The 22,661-nt window shown below is 35.8% G+C and overlaps 1 protein-coding gene across 1 annotated transcript in view; it reads right to left on the bottom strand.

The window, feature by feature from the left end:
* COL24A1 (collagen type XXIV alpha 1 chain) overlaps window positions 1-22,661 on the bottom strand; it is a 410,068-nt gene that overhangs the window by 180,316 nt on the left and 207,091 nt on the right. The window lies entirely within an intron of this gene.

Here is a 22,661-nt window from a genome sequence, read left to right on the forward strand (position 1 = left end):
AGCAAGGAAAAGTCACCATTGTGGTATAGTTAATTTACCCTGATCATCAGAAAGAAGGGGAAGATTGGTATCATTTGTGGTCCTAAAACTAGATGCAGTAGGGGCTATAATTTGTACCTCTCACTCCTTTTCTAAAAGTTTTCCTTCAGGAAGATAACCCAGCAGAATCCTAGAGGAGCATCTACCTGAAAGGATATGAAATCAATCCAAGTAACACAAGGAGTGCACTGTGGTGAACATCAATATGGGCCACCCAGATACTCCATCAAGGAAGAAGGTACTGCTCAAGCTGTCATCAGCTTCAGAGGGCCTTCTTGACCAAAGACACACCCGTTCCATGGTGGCCCTTATACTATGAGTTAGAGTACTTGAGTTAGAGTACAAAAGCCCAGCCATTCAGCCCAACAAGATAGGTTATGAAAGATCCAGAGTTTTCTGTAGGGATGGCTGAGATTTAAGTAGGACCCCATCAGTTTGACTTCTCCATCTATTCAATCTTACATCCTCTTCCTCTTTCCTCAAGTGTTACTTACTAATAAATACCCTGCAGCAAAATGCCATTGGAGCAGTCTGCTTGTGGTATATCCAACTTGTGCTGACATGTTTCCCTAAATATAAGTCTCAATCCACTGAGGGCCATGGAATTACTGCAAAGTATCACTGAGTCCATACATAGGCACTGAAAGTATGCTAAATACATGACTATTGTTGGTCTATAAAACTGACCTTTATTCATGAAAAGATTAGAAATAACTAAGAGTATGTCTGAATCAGTAAAGGCAGATTTCCTTTTTAAATCTTTCCTTTGACAAGATATGTGTTAGTAGTGTAGCTATAAGGTACACACCTTAAGCCTACTTTTATTGTTTCATGATTTTTTTAACTTTAAGTTTTAGTTAGTTAACATACAGTGCAATTCTGGTTTCAAGAGTAGAATTCAATGATTCGTCACTTACATACAATACCCAGTGCTCATCACAAGCATCCTCCTTAATAACCATCACCCATCTAGCCCATCTTCCTTCCACTCATTTCCCTCCCACATATGAGTGAAATTTTATGGTGTCTGTCTTTTTCTGACTGACTTATTTCCCTTAGCATAATACACTCTAGCTCCATTCACATCATTGAAAATGGCAAGATTTCATTCTTTTTTGATGGTCGAGTAATATTCCATTGTACATATATGCCACATCTTCCTTACCCATTCATCAGTCAATGGACATTTGGGTTCTTGCCATAGTTTGGCTATTGTTGATAATGCTGCTATAAACATCGAGGTGCATGTACCCCTTCAAATCTCTATTTTTGTTTTCTTTGGGTAAATACCTAATAGTGCAACTGCTGAGTCATTAGGTACTTTTATTTTAAGTTTTTTGGGGAAACTCCATACTGTTCTCCAGAGTGGCTGTACCGGTTTGCATTCCACAACTGTGCAAGAGGGGTTCCCCTTTCTCTACATTCTTGCCAACACCTGTTGTTTCTTGTGCTGTTAATTTTAGCCATTCTGACAGGTGTGAGGTGATATTTCATCATGGTTTTGATTTGTATTTCCCTGATGATGAATGATGAGTGATGTTGAGCCTACTTTTAATGCTTGGGTAATGACTGTTATCATCCTTACGATAAACTGAATGCTTAATGTTGTTTAAATAAAAGGGAGGAAATTGTTCTTTACATATATATGGTTTCTGGGGATTGGCTTGCAAGTCCAAAGAATAAGAAAACAGTATTTGGAATGTATCCCATATGCAACTGAGGGAGACACTCTGAGACAGTAACTGGAGTGAGATGTTCATCCCTTTCCCTTTGTGGTGAGTGATAAATCTTGTCTTGATAGATAGGGGATGAAAGTTTTCAAGCTCACCAAAAACTGAGGACACTGTGCCAGCAAAAAATTTATAGCTTATTATAATTTGTTTTCCAGAGTATTTGACTCGCTTTACAAAACATTATTTAAGCATATTTCTTAAGTAAGGTACACTTATACTACATGAAGACATAATCACTACATCAATATCTAGTGCCCAAGAATTCAAATAAACCAAATGAATAAACCATATAGCACAGCACTTATGCTAAATCATACCTGTTACTGAATACAGGAGATAGATAGCTCTCAATTTTTTTTGGAATGATGTACAAGTAAATAAAAAAAAATGATTACTTATCTGTGTTATCTACTGTCTTTGAAGCTAAGACTGTGCCTAATAAGCTTTATTAATTTAAATTTTCTGAAAAGTGAAGATAAAATATCTATAAACACTGGTGACTTACTAAAGAAAAGCCAATTATACAGAAAGCCTGTATTCATTAACACTTTAAAAAGTATAGACTGCCCTAAAATAAATTCATTCATTCATATAGTCAACAAACATTATTTGAGAATATAATACATGCCAGACATTAATAAATAGTGTGGAATATTTTATATAGTCAGTTAAATTTAGAATATAGACAAACATTTCATTATTTTAGAGGTCCTGATTGAACAATAGTTTATTGTAACATCAGTTCCTCCATTTCAGACTCTTGGCATTTGGATATACAGGTTTTCTAAAATATATAACTCAATGGTCTTCTCAGTATCCAAACAGGGATTTCAGTCTCTGACATTTCCCTAACAACCACCTGATTCTTACTTCCTTGAATCATACATGGAGTCATGAAATAAAAAGTTAGAATGAAGTTCTGCCTCAGGATCGTCTGGCAATAATTAAAAGAACATGTCTGGAATGTCTCCTCAACAGATGCTTTTACTCACACTTATGTTATGAGAAGCTTGAGAGTAGAAAGGCAAGTGATACTGTCCTCTCTGCACTAAACTGCCTGGCATCTGTTGTTTACATTATCCCACTCTTTTGAATGAGTCTCATGACAATAAATCAAAGGTGATAAAGTAAGTATCAACATAGGGCTAACGCCTAATCTTGGCTGAACTTCTTAAATTATTAAAGATATAAGTTGGATGAGAAATGAGAGAAATTCTCCTGCTATGACACTTGTGCTGCAAAACATTTGAACTGTATGCTCTCCCTAAAACTCTAATAAACTAGCAAGATCATTCACAGAAAAGAGTATATGCTTATAATCACAGCACATTTTTCCCCACATATAAAGCATTGAATTAGTTCTGCATTCTTTCATGCAGATCTCATGTCTTGAGTTTTTGTTTTTGTTTTTTGCATGGATTCTATATGAAAACAAAATTAAAGTCAGAAAATCTGTTGTCTGATGCCTCCCATCAAACCCTTCTTGCACCAAAATCCCTGTACCTAAAACTGAGGAAAATAACAGGATGGTATTTATAGATTACTAAAGATTTAAGTTCTAGTTTAGATATTCATTTATGAAGCAGGTCATGGAACCAGTTTGGGTCTCATCTTCCCAATTCTAAAAAACAGAGGATAGACTAGATAATCCCTCTCGTACATTCCAGTACTAAAATTCCATAATCTCTCTCAAAGCTTCCATCAATAAGATTCTATAAGGAAGATTAAAAGCACCCAGGCACATAAAGATATTTGAAATCTTTTGAGCAGGTGATAAAGAGATCTATTTTTTTAAATATTTACTTATTTGTGTGTGTGTGTGTGTGTGTGTGTGTGTGAGAGAGAGAGAGAGAGAGAGAGAGAGAGCAAGGGAGGGGCAGAGAGAGAGGGAGACACAGAATCCAAAGCAGGCTCCAGGCTCTGAGCTGTCAGCACAGAGCCTGATTCAGGGCTCAAACTCTTGAACTTTGTGAGACCATGACCTGAATCGAAATCGGACTCAACCGACTGAGTCACCCCGGTGCCCCGAGATCTTTTTTTTTTTTTTTTTTTTTAATTGTGGTACTTTTATTTCATAGGGAGAAAGGTGTATCTGGCATTCTGGATTTTTCAGCATCACTAAAGAAACTATTTACTGACAACATTCTACAGAAGGCAGATTTTAGGAACTCTCATAGATCTTCATTGTTTTCTTTAAACTCATTATTACTTTAAAAAATGTATAAATTTGTATAAGCTCTTTGAGAGTAGACTATGTTCTGTTCGTCTTGAGGAGCATTTCAGCTAATCTCATTGCCTAGCACCTTACTTGGCACAGTGCAGTTGCTCAGTAAATATCTATAGAATGAATGCATGGCATAAACTGGATATTTGATTACTTTTTAAAATTCAATTATAGCTAACATATAGTGTTATATTAGTTTCATGTGTACAATATGGTGATTCAATAATTCTATACGTCACTCAGCGCTCATCATGACAAGTGTACTCTTGATTCTCTTCACCTATTTCACCCATCTGCCCACCCATCTCCCCTCTGGTAAACATCAATTTGCCCTCTATAGTTAAAAGTCTGTTTTCTAGTTTCTCCCTTTTGTTCTTTGTGTGTTTCTTAAATTCCACATATGAGTGAAATCATATGGTATTTATCATTCTCTGACCTATTTCACTTAACATCGATGTTGCAAATGGCAAGATTTCATTCTTTTTTATGGCTGAATAATATTTCATTGTATGTCTACACACATATACTATGTGCGTAGATACCCACACATATATATACCACCTCTTCTTTATCCATTTGTCTATTGATAGACATGTGGGAGGCTTCCATAATTTGGTTATTATAAATAATGCTGTAATAAACATAAAATGTATATATCCTTCCAATTTAGTGTTTTTGTATTCTTTAGATAAATAACCAGTCGTGTGATAACTGGATCATATGGTAATGCCATTTTTAACTTTTTTAGGAACCTCCAGGAGCTGCATCAGATTCCATCACTACCAACAGTGAAATAGGGTTCCTTTTTCTCCACATCCTCACCAACACTTGTTTTTTCTTGCGTTTTTAACTTTAGTTATTCTGACAGGTGTGAGGTGATATATTATTGTGGTTTTAATTTGAATTTCCTTGATTATGAATGATGTTGAGCGTTTTTTCATGTGTCTGTCCACCATATGTGTATTTTCTTTGGAGAAATATCTGTTCAGGTCTTCTGCCCAGTTTTAAATTGGATTATTTGTTTTTTTAGTGTTGGGTTATATAAGTTCTTTATTTTCTGTACTAACACTTTATCAGATATGTCATTTGCAAATATATTCTCCCATTCTGTAGGTTGTCTTTTAATTTTGCTGATTATTTCTTTTGCCGTGCAGAAGGTTTTTATTTTGATGTACTGTCAATAGTTTATTTTTGCTTTTGTTTCCCTTGCTTCAGGAGACATATCTAGAAAGATATTGCTATGGCCAATTTCAGAGAAATTACTGCCTATGCTTTCTTCCAGGATTTTTATGGTTTCAGGTCTCACATTTAGGTCATCAATCCATTTTAAATTTATTTTTATGTATAGTGTAAGAAAGTTGTCCAGTTTCATTTTCTGCAAGTAGCTGTCCAATTCTTAATTGACCATAAAATGGTGGGTTTATTTCTGGACTCAATTCTGTTCCATTAACCTATGTGTCTGTTTTTGTGCCAGTACCATACTGCTTTGATTACTACAGCTTTGTAGCATACTAGAAGTCTGGGATTGTGACACCTCCAGTTTTGTTTTTCTTTTCAGGGTTGCTTTGGCTATTTGAGGTCTTTTGTAGTTCTATACAAATTTTAGTCTTATTCATTCTAGTTCTGTGAAAAATGCTGTTGGTATTTTGATAGGGATTGCATTAAATCTGTAGGCTGCTTTGGGTAATACATACATTTTAATAATATTTGTCCTTCCAATCCATAAACATGGAACATTTTTCCACTTGTTTGTGTTGCCTTCAACTACTTTTATCAATGTTTTATAATTTTGACAGTACAAGTCTTCCAACTCATTGGTTAAAAACTTCTGGGGGCGCCTGGGTGGCTCAGTCGGTTAGGCGTCCGACTTCGGCTCAGGTCATGATCTCACAGCTCGTGAGTTCAAGCCCTGTGTCGGGCTCTGTGCTGACAGCTCAGAGACTGGAGCCTGCTTCTCATCCTGTGTCTTCCTCTCTCTCTGCCCCTCCCTTGCTTGTGCTATGTCTCTTTCTATCTCTCAAAAATGAATAAATGTAAAAAAAAAATTAAAAAAAATTAAAACAAAAACTTAACTTCTGTATTCCTAGGGATTTTATTATTTTTGGTGCAATTATAAATGAGATGGTTTTCTTAATTTCTCTTTCTTCTATATCATTACTAGTGCATAGAAGTGCAACAGATTTCTATACATTAAGTTTGTGTCCTGCAACTTTACTGAATTCCTTTGTCAGTTTTAGTAGTTTTGGTGGAGTCTTTAGAGTTTTCTCTATGTAGCATTATATCATCTGTAGATAGTGAAAGTTTGACTTCTTCATTAGGGATTTGGATACCTTTTATTTCTTTGTTATCTGATTGCTGTGGCTAGGACTTCCAAAACTATGTCAAATAAAAGTGGTGAAAGTGGACATCCTTGTCTTGTTCCTGACCTTAGAAAAAAGTTCTGTTTTTCCTCACTGAGTATGAGGTTTGCTGTGGGTTTTTCATATATGGCCTTTATTATGTTGAGGTATGTTCCCTTTAAACCTACTTCATTGAGGGTTTTTTTTCATGAATCGATGTTGTACTTTGTGAAATGTTTTTTTCTGCATCTATTGAAATAATCATATGGTTTTTATCCTTTCTCTTGAGATGATATATCACAATAATTAATATGCAGATATTGAACCACCTTGCATCTCGGGAATAAATCCCACTTGATTGTGGTGATTTTTTCTTAAGTTCATTTACTTATTTTGAGAGAGAGAGAGAGAGGGAGAGAGAGAGAGAGAGAGAGAGAGAGAGAGAGAGAGGAAGGGGCAGAGAGAGGGAGAGACAGAATCCCAAGCAGGCTTCTCACTGTCAGCACAGAACCCAACACAGGGCTTGAATTCACGAACTGTGAGATAACACCCTGAGCCAAAATCAAAAGTAAGACACTTAACCAACTGAGCCACCCAGACATCTCAATTGTGGTAATTTTTTAAATGATTGTGGTAATTTTTAATTTAATGTGGTAATTTTTGGATTTGATTTGCTAATATTTTGTTGAGGATTTTTACATCTATGTTCATCAGAGATATTGGCTTGTGATTCTCTCTCTCTTTTTTTTCTTTTTTTGTAGTGTCTTCATCTGGTTTTGGTATCAGGGTAATGCTGGTCTCATAGAATGAATTTGGAAGCTTTCCTTCCGTTTCTATTTTTTGGAAAAGTTTGAGAAGAACGGGCATTAACTCTTCTTTAAGTGTTTGGTAGAATCTGCCTGCCAGGCCATTTGGTCCTGGACTTTTGTTTGGAGTTTTTGATTACTGATTCAATTTCATTGCTGGTAATCCATCTGTCCAAATTTACTGTTTCTTCATGCTTCAGTTTTGGTAGGTTGTCCAATTTTGTTGGCTTATAATTTTCATAATATTCTGTTATAATGCTTTTCTGTGGTGTCAGTTGTTATTTCTTCTCTTGCATTTCTGATTTTGTTTATTTGACTCCAATTTTCTTTTTTTTAATAAGTCTAGCTAAAGGTTTATCAATTTTGTTGATCTTTTCAAAGAACAAGCTCCTGGTTTCATCGATCTATTCTATTGCTTTTTTAGTTTCTATATAATTTATTTCTGCTTTAATCTTTATTATTTCCTTCTTTGTACTGTTTTTTGGATTTTGTTTGTTCTTCTTCTTCTAGCTACTTTAGGTTTAAGGTTAGTTGTTCATTTCAGATTTGTCTTGCTTATTTATGTAGGCCTCTATTGCTATAAACTTCCCTTTTGGAACAGCTTCTGATGCATCTCAAAGATGTTAGACCATTCTCATTTTAATTTGTCTCCACATATCTTTTTAAAATTTCCTCTTGATTAGTTGAAGACAATCCAGCTCAGCCACAACAGTAAGGCATACATAGGAGACACCTCTGAAGTGCCAGGTAGGTTCTGGTGAACAAGGAACATTACACTGCAGGGCACTACAGGATCTCTTCCTCATAAGGACACTACTTTCAAGAGCAGGAAACATAGCTGGCTTTCCTAACACAGAAACAGACACAGAAAGTTAGACAAAATGAGAAGACAGAGGAATATGTCCCAAATGAAAGAACAGGAGAAAATCACAGCAAGAGAGCTAAACAAAATAAAGGTAAGTAATAGGCCTGATAGAGAATTTAAAGTAATGGTCATAAAGATATTCATTGGACTTAAGAGTAGAGGACCTCAGTGAGATCCTCAACAGACATAGAAAATATAAAAAAGAACCAACCAGACATTAACTAAATAACTGAAATTAAAAATATACTAGATTGAGGGGCGCCTGGGTGGCTCAGTCGGTTAAGCCTATGACTTCGGCTCAGGTCATGATCAAGTGGTTTGTGAGTTTGAGCCCCGCGGCGGGCTCTGTGCCGACAGCTCAGATCCTGGAGCCTGCTTCAGATTCTGTGTCTCCCTATCTCTCTGCCTCTCCCCCACTCACACTCTGTCTCTCCCTCCTTCAAAAATAAATAAACATTAAAAAAATTTTAAAAAATATACTAGATGGAATAAATAATAGACTAGAGGAATGGGACAGTGTAAGGAACAGCAATCAAGCTGAATGTGAGGGAGAAACAAATAATAATGATAAAAAAAAGAAAATAGACTTAGGAAACTCAGAAATACCATTAAGCATGATAACATTTGCATCATAGGGATCCCATGAGGAGAAGAGAGAGAAAAGGTAGGAGAAAATTTATTTGAAGAAATAATAGCTGAAAACTTCCTGAATCTAGGAAACAGCAATACAGATCCAGAAGGTACAGAGAGTCCCCAACAAAATCAACCCAAGGAGGTCCACACCAAAACACACCATAATTAAAAGGGCCAAAAGTAGAGATAAAGATAATTTTAAGAGCAGCAAAAAAAAAAAAAGTTATATACATGGGAAATCCTATAAGGCTATCACCTGATTTTTCAGCAGAAATTTTGCAGGCCAGAAGGAGTGGCATGATATAGACCTGTGGAGAGTCTGCTTTGCCTATCTTCAGGTCATTTTCTGGGTTATTCATATGATGTGGGCGTTGTGTAGTTGTACCCATGGGGCAACATGAGCTTAGGATCCTCCTACTCCATTGTCTTCCCCAGAAATCTTGGATGCTGTATTCTTAATTAAAATGTTAAAACTGTGGAAGTTCCCACAGTTTACTTATATATAAAAATGTGATGATCTTTACTTCCCTGTTTAAGTTATTAAAAATAAGGAAGGAAAGTGGAGAACAGAGAGGAAGAAAATGTCATCAAGATATGGCCTTCTCTCTTTTGGCAGTGACAAATATTTTTGAACTTGTATGCCAACTGTTTGGATGATGGTTCTTTGCAAGCCCACTTGACTGATACATGTGACACTTCTGGGCTCAGGTGTAGGAGAACATCCTTAAGATACACTGCAGAAAAACCTGAAAATCTCTCCTGAAAGGTGAAGGTATCATTTGCCAGAATGATATCATACTGGGTCACATTTGTCCTTCAATTCTTGCACTTTGATCTCCTCTTGCCTAAGTTATTCCTGCTAGTTTTGAATATCTACCCTACTTCATTTTGACCATTTTAAGTGATTGGCTTATTCTTGGCTCATTTTGTATATGAACGTGTATGATGTATGCTCACTAATTCTCTAGAATGGACTTTTACCAAACTTGGTTTGGTTTTGTGACATTGTAGAATATATTGGGTAAATCAGTAATCTCACGAGTACATTACTGGTAGAAAACTCCCTCTAGGCAGAGAACAGATCCTTGAACATTTACTGTGCTGATGATAAACGTAATAGCATAGCATAATACAGTGCTGAAAATACTGAAGCTTAATGATACCTGTTTGAGAAGGTAAAGCAATTTCACAAAATCCCCATGTGAGTTTTTAGGTTCCTCATACTACTGAATTTCTCCAAAAATGTTAGCAAGGTGGCCTTGCCTACCACCATGCTGGTCATATCATCTTCCCCATTACACAACTCAGGGCATGTAGAAATGTGGTAGGCCTGTATAAATATATATATGGATTCTTCCCATTGAGTAACATGAAGTTTTTATGCCAGAGCACTGGCACTCCTTTGGAGTCCTTAAAAAGCTACAAATGCCAATCAAACTCTATGTCAACATAGCCAAGGACAACATATAAACCCTTAATTCATATGGATATAAATATTCAGACTCCTAACTTAAAAAGTGAACAATGATGTGACAGTTCCACCAAAGAAAGTTAAATTCTAGAAGATTATCCAATAAGAGGACAAGACTTCAACTCAACTACCTCTTAGCTACCTGGGGTACCACATCTAGCCAAATAGGCTTACCGTTTGTTATTATTCAAGATACAAGCCCATTGGAAGTTTCTAAAGAAAAACCTTGCATATGATTTTGTATGATCCTTCTTTTGCTTTGGAGCCCAGCAATATACATAGGGGGGCAAAAAAAACGAGAAGCAATTTTCTCATTCTTTAATGACTGGAATCTCAAGACCATCACCAACTGATCTGCTATCCATGGCACAGATGTTACACAGGTTGGCCTAATTATGTGGCAACCCGTTACATACTAAGCTAGATCTTGCATAGAGGGAGGGCAGGGTGCAGTTCCAATTTTAGGTGGTTCTGAATTTTAATAGTGAGGTGAATGAACCCATCTTCAGACTTCCTATAGACAGTTTGAAAGACTATCTGCAACTGTAAAATGTTCTCTAGAGGAATAGTAATACTTTTTCATTACTTATTTGTGTTGATAAATCACCAGTTACTTGGAAGATATTATGGTATATGCCTCCAATACTGCCTCATGTGAACACTGTATCTGCACATCTGTGCAGAAAAGACTTGACATAGCAGGCCTGAGATTACAATCCTTACAATGGCCTGCTTACCAAGATTGCTATCCTTACAGAGGCCCTTTACTGGCATCTGGGACCTTGGATTTGGGGATGGTTCCCACCATTTCTGGAACCAATAAGAATGCTTCTTTTCAGAGTGCCTAAACTGTGCAAATAATTTAGTTTATGTTGAGTACGTGCTTTTCTTCCAGGAGTCTGGAGTTTTGGTATACACTAGGCCAAGGGTACCTGTATGAGCAGCATTCAGTGAAAACCTTGGGTACTGAGGCTTAATGAGCTTCCTTGGTAGAGAATATTTCACATACATTGTCACAACTCATGAGTTAGTCCTGTGTGAGTCTACTGAGAGAAGATTCTGGGAAGCTGCACTGGATTCTCCTAGACTTCACTCCATGCACTTTTTCCCTTTGCTGACTTTGCTCTGTATCCTTTCACTGTAATAAATCATAGTTAAGAGTATAATTATATGCTGAGTTTGATGAGTCCTTCTAAGAAATCATCGTATCTGGGAGTGGACTTGGGGACCTTCCAACACAATGTCTTAGAGTACCTGTGGTCCTCTTAATACTATTTCCATGAGAAACTTGAAGAAAAAAGAGAAGCAGAATCTTCTTGTTATTCTTTTCTTTATGCAAGAGCAGCAGCAGCAGCAACAGATACAACCACTGACATTTATTAAGCACTGTCTGTGCACAGGCTGTATCTGAAGCAGTTCTTATTTTCTAATAAATATGTAAAGATAAATACATATATAAAAAAATAAACATGTAAACAATAAACATGCAATAAAGATATATATATAATAAATGTATAAATATATATAAATGTGTGTATATATATATACACATATAAATGTAAACATTTAAATCAACAGGTAAAAATATATTTTCACTATAAGTTTTACAAATGAGGAAGACAAAATTCAGTTTAGAATTTAAATCTATATTACTTCAAAACTCATGCTGTTTCTAAAACATCACATGCATTTCTTCTCCTTCAAATGTAACAATTATCTAACTAAGAGAACCACATTTTTATATGGTAGTTTATCTTCGCTTTTCAATATTCAAACTGAAATTTGAAATTCTTATTTTTCTCTATGTTATATGCATAGTGCCTGGCCAAAATAGTAAAATAGTGACCACAGAAAGAAAGAAAACCAGTTAGTGTGTATTTATGCTTGTCCCACAGAGAAAAGGGATAATCTTGGGTTGTAATACCTTAGGAATAAATGAGATATTAAATGTAAAATAGTGGAGCGTCTGAATGGCTCAGTTGGTTAAGTGTCTGACTTCAGCTCGGGTTATGATCTCACCATGTGTGGGCCCAAGCCCTGTGTAGGGTTCCATGCTTGGGATTCTCTTTCCCTCTCTCTCTTTGGCCCTCCCCTGCTCATGCTTGCTCTCTCTCTCTCAAAATAAATAAAATAATAATAAAAAATCAAATACTGTGAGGGAGATAGTATTGTTATCCCCCTTTAAAAAATGTAAAATAGTAGTACCTGGCATCAACAAATGCTTTAATAACTATTAGTCCCTATTTCCTCATAGGTGAGGAACTGCTTTGGTGTTTGGACCAATTCCTTAACATCCTTGTACCTATTCCTATGTGACATTTAACATCCTTGTACCTATTCCTATGTAACATCCTTGTACCTATTCCTAAGTGTTTTAGATTTGCCTACCATAAGTAGATGAGCACACAGAAGTTGGCAAATACATGTGGAACTGAGCTGACTCTAGTTGTCATTAGGTTGGCAAGCATTTCAATCCAAAACATATTTACTGAATTTCTACCAAACACCAGGAATGTGCTAGATAATTAGGAAACCAAGATGAAGCCCCCTGCTTACAATCTAGAGCCCCAATACAGGGGAATAAATGCAAGTTAGTATAGTTGGCATGGAGAGAGGAAAAATTACCAGCAAAATTGCCTTGTTCAAAATATACGCAGTCTTTCAGTTTTATCTAAGTTATATTAACTAGAAGCTTAATGAAAATAAAATAAATGACCATTGGACAGGTTTTCATGCTGGGCGTGCCATATTTGTGTGTCTACTGACACCAATGGAAAAAAAAACACAACTGATTCTTTAACAATAAATAACCTCTGGCAATTCTACTACAGGAAACAAAATCATTGTTTTAGAGAGCTTACTTTGTTTTAAAATAAATGTAATTGATTGAACTTCAGTTGGCATGCCAGATTGATATCTCATTAAAAAGACATTAAGCTATAATGCTTTCTGAAATATAAAAACTCTATTAAAATTTTTTTTAATGTTTATTTTTGAGAGAGAGAGTACGAGCAGAGGAGGGGCAGAGAGAGAGGGAGACACAGAATCTGAAGCAGGGTCTAGGCTCTGAGCTGTCAGCACAGAGTTGGATGCGAGTCTCAAACTCACAAAATATGAGATCATGACCTGAGTTGAAATCGAATACTTAACCAACTGAGCCACCCAGACGCCCCTGAAATATACAAATTCAAATCCAGGATAACAACCACTAAATTTTATCTCACATTTTTAAAAAGAGAATTATTTAAGAGAACTTCATTTATATCCATAGTACATGATATAAAGTTTTTTTTGGAAACTCTTCATCATAGAAGCTTCCTGGAACTTGACAGGCATGCATGCTATGCCTGTCTAAGATATTTCCAGGAAAAATGAAATTCATAGTCATGTAATTTAAAAAATATGCTATAAGAACTTATTCCACTATGTTTCCCTCAGGCCATTGATGTAAATTGATGTTTTCGAAATAGTCTATTCCTTTCTCATCACTTTTTGTAGGGTTAAATATCAATTGCTCAACATCTGTCATGGTGATTATTTTTTTGGATTAGACTCCAAAAGCAAAGACAACAAAAGCAAAAATAAACAAATGGGACTACATTAAACTAAAAGCTTCAGCACAACAAAGGAAATCATCAACAAAATTAAAAGACAACCTACTGAATGGGAAAAATATTTGAAAATTATCTATCTGATAAGGAGTTAATATCCAAAATACATAAAGAACTAATATAACTCAACAGCAAAAAAACCTGATTCAAATAGCCTGATTAAAAAAGACAAAGGATCTGAATAGACATTTTTGCAAAGAAGATATACAGATGGCCAACAGGTACATGAAAAGATACTCAACATCACTCATCATCAGGGAATGCAAATCAAAACCACATGGTATATCACCTTAAACCTGTTAGAATGACTATTACCAAAAAGACAAGAAATAACAAGTATTGGTGAGGATGTAGAGAAAAGGTAATCCTAGTGCACTACTGATGGGAACATAATTTGGTGCAGCCACTATGGAAAATAGGAGGTTCCTCAAAAATTAAATGACATATAACACATTTTTTTGGTAGCTAATAATAAGCCATTCACTACTATCCTGTTTCTTCTATTATAAATTTATTACTTTATGGGATTCTATGATCCTTAAGGGGGGTGGTAATCATATCTTTCTGTATTTCCACAATATGCTACAATACTAAGTAGTCAAAATATTTAATGAGAGATACAACATTAAAAATACAAAGATTGACAATTATTTAGTCTTTATGGGGTTTTCTGAAATTTTTGCTTGGCATTCTATGCTGACACACTTCTGACAACTTTTTATCTTTTCAGAATCTTCATTTCTATTTGGGTTTTTATTTAATATCAGTATCTTCTACTAGACTGGAAAAGCAGTCTGCTTCCAGAGTCTTTATTCTTGTCACTTTATTATCCTGACCTAAGGTATTTTGTTTTCATAGTCATAGTTGTATATGGTCCTCACTATTTCATTCAACCATTATTTACAAAACACATAGCAAGTGAAAGATTCTTGTGCTAGATAATATAAAGGATTTAAATAGGAATATAAACATCCCCCAAGATGCTAATAATCAACCATTGATTGGCTCTGTCTCTCAAAAAGAGAGCCAAGGGATATATATTGATATCTAAGACACAAAAATTAAAGTGTTAAATGTGATAAAAGTCTATATTTTATAATACTTAACAGGATGGAAGTTTATTTTCAACTGAGGGACTTAGGAAAAATTTCCCACATGTACCATTTGAGCTGGGCTTTTAAAGAACAGATTAAAAAAAGAAAAAAAAACCAGATAAGATTTGGATATAAAGAGATAGAAGGGTAGGACATTTCAAAATAGAACTAAGACTCATTTCAATCATTAATCTTTTTAAAAGTTTATTTGTTAACTTAGAGAGAGAGAGAGAGAGAGAGAGAGAGAGAGAGAGAGAGAGAAAGTGAGCACACAAGCAGGTGAGGGGCAGAGAGAAGGAGAGACAGAATCCCAAGCAGGCTCTGCACTAACAGCAATTCAGGACTTGAACTCATGAACCATGAGATCATGACCTGAGCAGAAATAGAGTTGGATGCTTAACCAACTGAACCACCCAGGCACCCTGCAATCATTAATCTTTGAACAAGTATTTATTTAACACACATTATCTAGCAGGCACTGTATATGAGATATAGTCCATGAGTTCGGGAGGCTTTTACTTTATCTCCTAAATATCTTTCATAACTTGCCCTTTTGCCTCTGTCCTAGTTAAAGTACTTGACTATCACCTCTCCCTAACACTACTGCAATTACTTCTTTCCTGGTGTCCCTTTATTTCCTTTTGTTTAAAATTTTTAAATCTTTTTTTATGTTTGAGGGGGGGGGGAGGGAGTTAGAGTGCAAGCAGGGGAAGAACAGAGAGAGAGGGAGGCATAGAATCTGAAGCAGGCTCCAGGCTCCGAGCTGTCAGCACAGAGCCTGACATGGAGCTCGAACTCAGGAACTGCAAGTTCATGACCTGAGCTGAAGTTGGACGCCTAACTGACTGAGCCACTCTGGCTACCCAACTTTTATTTATCTTACAGCTAGCATGACATTTCCAACTGGCTAATTTGATTTGTTTATAATGTTACTATAAATTCAGCACATCCTTACTGCCTACAGGATAAAATGTGAACCATGCACAGGATAAAATATGGATGGCATATTTATAGGGCTCTTCATTATTTGATTAATCATTGTTTACCTGTTGAGACTCTTTCTTCACTCTCTTCCCTTCTCACAGTATGAAACTTATAGCAATTCAGTATATGCTAGATTCTCTCATGATTATCAACCTTTGTATAGGTCTGACCTGTTACCTGGAGTGCTGCCTGAGAGCCTGCTCTATTTCTAGGAAAACTCTGACATTATTCAATATCCTGCTCAAGCACTGATTCCGTTCCAGAGCCTTCTCCTGGTTCCCCCATATAGAATGTAGTGATCTTTTCTTGCAGATATATGATTATTGTATTATAACTGTTTTCTACATGATTCCCCACTAATGAATCAAAAGTAAGAACCATTTTTTTACCTTTTATCTGTAGCATCTGGTGGAATACTTAATAAATAATTGGTATACAGTTAATATTTGTGAAATAGTGAGAGCCTCAAAAGCCAGTGGAGTAAGGTTGTAGAATAAATGATGAATGCAAGATATAATGTAAATGTAGAACTTACAAGGTTAGTCATTTACCAAAGGTAAGTGTGAAAGAAAAGAGGGCATACAAACAAAATGCTGAGCTTTGAACGCTGGGTAACTAACTGAAGGGTAGTGGTGCTGATTATGGAAAATGCTGAAAGAAGTAAGAGTCAACCAAGATAGGAAGCTCCTGAATGCACATCCCCCCACAGACACACCAAATGTATAGCTATACATATGGAGAAATTCCCTGCTCAAGAGATCCAGAAATTAGCTGAATGACTTCTACATATGTGGCAAATGAAAAAAATGCCCACATCAAAACAGGTTGGAAAGGCTAAGACATACTCTTACCACAAACTCCACTCCTGGCATAGCACTATACAAACAGGGGGGTACTCCCAATCTCCCAGCTTCTTCCTAAAGAGAAAAGGGTTTAAACCCCATATCTGGCACCCCAGTTTTTAAGACTCCCACCAGAGGGATGGGCTCCTCAAAACCTAGTTCTGGGAGTCAACAGGGCTTACTCCACAAGACCCATTAGACTATAGTAAATGAGAAAGAAATTCTTAATGAATAAATGAACACTTGCCATGGCTACTCCCCCAGATCTCAGTGTAGAAAGAGCAGACAATATCATCTATCTCTCAGTCTTTCCCTAAATGAGACTTACTGCATACTTTAAAGCTGCTACCTGAGGGCCAAGTTCATAATCTAGCAGGAACCTAAGGGCTGGCTATGATCTCCCTCAGAGATCAGGAAAGCTACTGGACATCTCCCCTGCCTTCTCCTGCCAGTATGCTCCAGGTCACTAGTTTGTATATGTACGATACTCCAGTTTCTACAGGTGCCACCCAAGGGATGGGTCTCTTGGCTGGATTGTATGGCTTGGATAGCCAATACCGCTCACACTCACAAGTCCCATGGGACTGCAGCAAGCAAAGATGCAGTTCTTAACCAGCTATCCATCCAAGGCTCAGTCTGTTAGGAGCAGCCAAAAGCAATGTCCATATTTCATTCTTCCCTGGAAGGGGCTTATTTGCATATTTCAAAAGCTGCCACCTGAGTGTCAGGCTTCTAATTTAACAGGCATTTAACGGCTGGCTGCAGTCCTTCCCCAGAGACTGGGAAAGCCAACAGATACCTCTCCCACATTCTCCCTCCTGCCCACTACAATAATAAAACCAAATTGCCAGTATCTCCCTGGAAGGCATCTGGCACCCCAGCTTTTGAAGCTGTTGCCCAAGGGACAGGTCTGCAGATTGCCTTAACAGTCAACAGAGATTGCATTTACAAGTTCCACAGGACTGGAGTAAACAAAGATATAGTTCTTAGCAAGTATAGGAGCACTCTCTTATGGCAGTATACCCAGGCCATCACAAGGGAACAGGCAAGAATGACATCTCCCAGTTTCTCCCTGGAAGGGGCTTAACTATGTACTTAGTTCTACCCAAGGTCCAACTTTGAATCAGCCTGCATATAGGTGCTGACTATGATCTTTCCCGTGAAACACTGACAGTTATCAGCATACCCTCAACTATTGGGAGCTACTAAGGAAAAAGAAAGAGGCTTGGACACTCACAAATTTGAGAGACATCTAGGTGCTCAGATCACGTGTGGCTCATCTTTTAGAGGAAATCATTCTCTCAAGACTGGGAAAGGTGGTGGTTTTATCTAATGTACAAAAACCAATGCAGAGAGTCAAGTAAAATGAAAAAAAAAAAACCCAGAGGATTGTGTTCCAAATAAAAGAACAAGATAAATCTCCAGAAAGGTCTTAGTGAAATAGAAGTAAATGATGTACCTTACAGAGAGGTCAAAATAATGGCCATAAAGATGTTCAATGAGGTCAGAACAATGTATGAACAAAGTCAATTTCAACAAAGATAGAAAATATTAAAAAGTACCAAGTAGCAAAATCATAGAACTGGAGAATACAATGACTGAATTGAAAAATTCATTAAATTCATTAGAGGGACTCAACAACAGACTAGATCATGTGGAAGAAAAAAATAAGTGAACTCAAAGACAGGTCCATTCGGAGGAACAAAAAGAAAAAGAATAAAAAAGGGTGAAGATGTGCTAAGAGACTTATGGGACATTACCAAAGGAACCAAGAGAGCCTCAGAAAGATAAGAAAGAGGTAGAAAGCTTATTAAAGGAAAAATAATATCTGGAAATTTTCCTAACCTGGAGAAATAAACAGACATCTAGATCCAGGAAGCCTAGAGAGTTACAAATATGATTAATCTAAAGAGAACACAACAAGATATTTATAGTTAAATTATCAAAAGTTAAAGACAAGGAGAGAATCTTAAAAGTAGCAAGAAAAAATTCAACTTGTACATACAAGGGAACCTCAATAACAGTATGAGAAGATTTTTTCAGCAAAAACTTTTAGGCCAGAAGGGAGTGGGGTGATATATGCAAAGTGGTAAAAGAAGAAATTGCCAACAAAGAATACTCTACCTGGTAAAGTTTTCCTTCAGAATTGAAGAACAGATAAAGTTTTCCAGACAAGAAAAGTTAAAGAAGTTCTTCACAACTAGACTAAATTTACACAAAATATTAAAGGAAGTTCTTCAAGCTGATATGAAAGGATGATATTTAGTAACTGGAAAACATCTTAAAAAGTATAAAACTCACTGGTTAAGGTAAATATATAGTTAAATTCAAAATAGTTTAAGGTTTCGGTGGTGAATAAATTACTTATAACTCTAGCATGAAAATTTAAAAATTATTAAATATAATTATGGCTACAATAATTTGCTAATGGCTACACAATGTAAAAGGAAACAAATTATGACATCAAAAAGAAAATGGGGGACCATTGTATGTGTTCAAAAATAAATTACCGTCAGCTAAAGTTAGATTGAAATAATACGTTTTATGTAAGTTTCATGGCAACCACAAGGCAAAAGGCTATCAGAGATATCCAAAAGATACAGAAAAAGAAATAAAATCATACCACTACAGAGAATCACCAAATCACAAAGGAAGAGAGCAAAAGAGGAAGAAAGGAACAAAGGAATTAAAAACAATCAAGAAAGAATTAACAAAATGGCAACAGTAAGTTCATACCATCAATAATTACTTTAAGTGTAAGCGGACTAAAATCTCCTAAACAAAAGACACAGAATAGCTGAATGGATAACAAAAGAAGATGTAACTAGGCACTGCCTATAAGAGACTCATCTCAGTTTTAAGGACACAGTGAAATGATGGAAAAAGATATTCCATGCAAATGGAAACTAACAGAAAAGAGAAGTAGCTACATTTATACCACATAAAATAGACTTTAAACCAAAGACTAAAACAAGAGACAAAGAAAGTTATTGTGTAATGATAAAGGAATTTGATCAAGAGAATATAATATTTGTAAATATTTCTGCATTCAACTGTACCTAAATATATAGCTGTACCTAAATATATATTAACAGATCTGAAGGCACAACTATAATAATGGCAGAGGACTTCAATACCTCACCTTCAACAATGGATAAACCATCCAGACTGAATATCAATAAAGAAATAGTGAATTTAAATTATATGTTAGACCAGATGGACCTAACAGATGTATACAGAACATTCCATCCAACAACAATAGAACACACATCTTCTCAAGTACACATAGACCATTCTCCAGGACACATCACACATATGGATCATTCTCTAGGATACATCATACACAAGGGTCATTCTCCAGAATAGATCATACACATGGACCATTTTCCAGGATATATCATGTGTTAGGACAAAAAATAAGTCTTAATAAGTTTAATAAGATTGAAATCATATCAAATATCTTTTCTACAACAGAAATCAGTAACAAGAAGAAAACTGGAAAATTCACAAATATGTGAAACAATATCATATACCATAGCATCAAAAATAATAAGATACTTAGGAATAAACTGAAGATAAAAGATATGTATACTGAAAACTAAAGACATTGATGAAAGAAATTGAAGAAGAAATAAATAAAATATCCTATGTTGATGGATTGGAAGAATTACTAATGTTAAAATGTCCATACTACCTAAAACAATCTACAGATTCAATGCAATCCCTATTTAATTATAATAGCATTCTTTACAGAAATAGAAAAAATAATCCTAAAATTTGTATAGACCCACAGAAGACCCTAAATAGCCAAAGAAATCTTGAGAAAGAATAAGCTGGAGGTAGCACAATTCCTAGATTTCAAACTATATTAAAAGTTGTAATAATAATAATTATAGCAATACCATAATAGTAGGAGACTTCAACACTCCACTCACAGCAATGGACAGATCATCTAATCAAAAAATCAATAAGGAAACAATGGCTTTGAATGACACATTGGACCAGTTGGACTTAACAAATCCATTCAGAACATTTCATCCTAAAGCAGTAGAATATACATTCTTCTCCAGTGCATATGGAACGTTCTCCAGAATAGACCATATACTGGGACACAAATCAGCCCTAAGTAAGTACAAAAAGATTGAGATCATACCATGCATATTTTCAGACCACAATGCTATGAAACTCGAAAACAACCACAAGAAAAAATTTGGAAAGGTAACAAATACTTGGAGACTAAAGAACCTCCTACTAAAGAATGAATGGGCTAACCAAGCAGTTAAAGAAGAAATTAAAAAGTGTATGGAAGTCAATGAAAATGATAGCACCACAACCCAAAACCTCTGGAACACAGCAAAGGCAGTCATAAGAGGAAATTATATAGCAATCCGGCCGTCCTAAAGAAGGAAGAAAGATCTCAGATACACAACCTAACCTTATGCCTTAAGGAGCTGGAAAAAGAACAGCAAATAAAACCCATAACCAGCAGAAGACAGGAAATAATAAAGATTAGAGCAGAAATTAATGCTATCGAAACCAAAAAACAAAACAAAAGTAGAACAGATCAATGAAACCAGAAGCTGGTTCTTTGAAAGAATTAGCTCTTTCAAGCTTATCTTGATTTTTGAAATCAAGCCAAAGTTTGATCAAGAAGCCAGTTTGATCAAGAAGAAAAAGGAAAGGACCCAAATAAGTAAAATCAAGAATGAAAGAGGAGAAATCACAACCAACACAACAGAAATAAAAACAATAATAAGAAAATATTATGAGCAATTATATGCCAATAAAATGGGCAATCTGGAAGAAATGGACAAATTCCTAGAAACATATACACTACCAAAACTGAAACAGGAAGAAATAGAAAATTTGAACAGACCCATAACCAGTAAAGAAATTGAATTAGTAATAAAAAATCTGCCAAAAAACAAGAGTCCAGGGCCAGATGGCTTTCCAGGGGAATTCTACCAAACATTTAAGGAAGAGTTAACACCTATTCTCTTGAAACTGTTCCAAAAAATAGAAAAGGAAGGAAAACTTCCAAACTCTTTCTGTGAAGCCAGCATTACCCTGATTCCAAAACCACACAGAGACCCCACTAAAAAGGAGAACTATAGACCAATTTCTCTGATGAACATGGATGCAAAAATCCTCAACAAGATATTAGCCAACTGGATCCAACAATACATTAAAAAAATTATTCACCACGACCAAGTGGGATTTATACCTGGGATGCAGGGCTGGTTCAATATCTGCAAAATAATTAATGTGATTCATCACATCAATAAAAGAAAGGACAAGAACCATGTGATCCTCTCAATAGATGCAGAGAAAGCATTTGACAAAATACAGCATCCTTCTTGATAAAAACCCTCAAGAAAGTAGGGATAGAAGGATCATACCTTGAGATGATAAAAGCCATATACGAGCAACTCAATGCTAATATCATCCTCAATGGGGAAAAACTGAGAGCTTTCCCCCTAAGGTCAGGAACAAGACAGGGATGTCCACTCTTACCACTGTTATTCAACATAGTATTGGAAGTCTTAGCCTCTGCAATCAGACAACACAAAGAAATAAAAGACATCCAAATCAGCCAGGAGGAGGTCAAACTTCCACTCTTTCCAGATGACATGATACTCTATATGGAAAACCCAAAAGATTCCACCAAAAAACTGCTAGGACTGATTCATGAATTCAGCAAAGTTGTAGGATATAAAATCAATGCACAGAAATCGGTTGCATTCCTATACACCAACAATGAAGCGACAGAAAGAGAAATCAAGAAATCAATCCCATTTACAGTTGCACCAAAAACCATAAAATACCTAGGAATAAATCTAACCAAAGAGGCGAAAAATCTCTACACTGAAAACTATAGAAAGCTTATGAAAGAAATTGAAGAAGACACAAAGAAATGGAAAAAGATTTCATGCTCCTGGATAGGAAGAACACGTATTGTTAAAATGTCGATACTACCCAAGGCAATCTATATATTCAATGGAATTCCTATCAAAGTAACA

This window comes from Prionailurus bengalensis, chromosome C1, assembly GCF_016509475.1.
Source record: "Prionailurus bengalensis isolate Pbe53 chromosome C1, Fcat_Pben_1.1_paternal_pri, whole genome shotgun sequence".
Taxonomy (NCBI): domain Eukaryota; kingdom Metazoa; phylum Chordata; class Mammalia; order Carnivora; family Felidae; genus Prionailurus; species Prionailurus bengalensis.